Genomic DNA, 732 nt, shown 5'->3' on the forward strand with positions numbered 1-732 from the left:
AAAAATTAAAAATAATAATAATAAATAAATAAACAAATACATAAATAAATTTGAGAACACTGTACTTGTGGAAGTACAATGACAAGGGAAGTGTGAATATGGAACAGAACCTCCAGCACACCTAGCAATTGCATGCGTTCATGATAAATTTGAGACAGTGGTACAAGTAGACACTTTGATGAATGTTGCTCAAGCAGTTTGTACTCTCTCAGCCTTGAAATAACCTTGGGGTTATTAAAAAATAAACTCAGACCCACTCAGATGCTATTAATTGGTGATTTATTCGCACCTGCGCAGGGGGCCGTTGTTCTGAGACAAGCAGCCCCAAAGTTCAGGTTTTTTTGTCTTTTATACCTTTTTTTCTCTGCATAGCTTAAGCAAGCGGGGCGGGGGAGGGGGGGAGAAGGGGATGAGGAACATTGCCATGGGCAGGGTTAAAGCTTGGTTGTCAATGGATACATCTCATATCACAATGGTTATGATTATTATCGATTATAACAATATCAATTATTGATTATAACAATAATTGATTAATGGATACATCTTAAATCACAATGGTTATGGTTATACAACAGTAATTAATCAAGCCTCCATGAGTTTTCTACCATTGTTCATCTACTGAGAATTTGGGGGTTTTGTGAAACTTGGGACTTTCTGTGCCTCTATGAATTGTGGAGAGCATGGGAATGGGCTGGGAGGAGTGGGGAAATGGGAGAGGGCAGGAGGTTCTCC

The sequence above is a fragment of the Otolemur garnettii genome, unplaced genomic scaffold, assembly GCF_000181295.1.
Source record: "Otolemur garnettii isolate 467f Iridium unplaced genomic scaffold, OtoGar3 scaffold00055, whole genome shotgun sequence".
Lineage (NCBI taxonomy): Eukaryota > Metazoa > Chordata > Mammalia > Primates > Galagidae > Otolemur > Otolemur garnettii.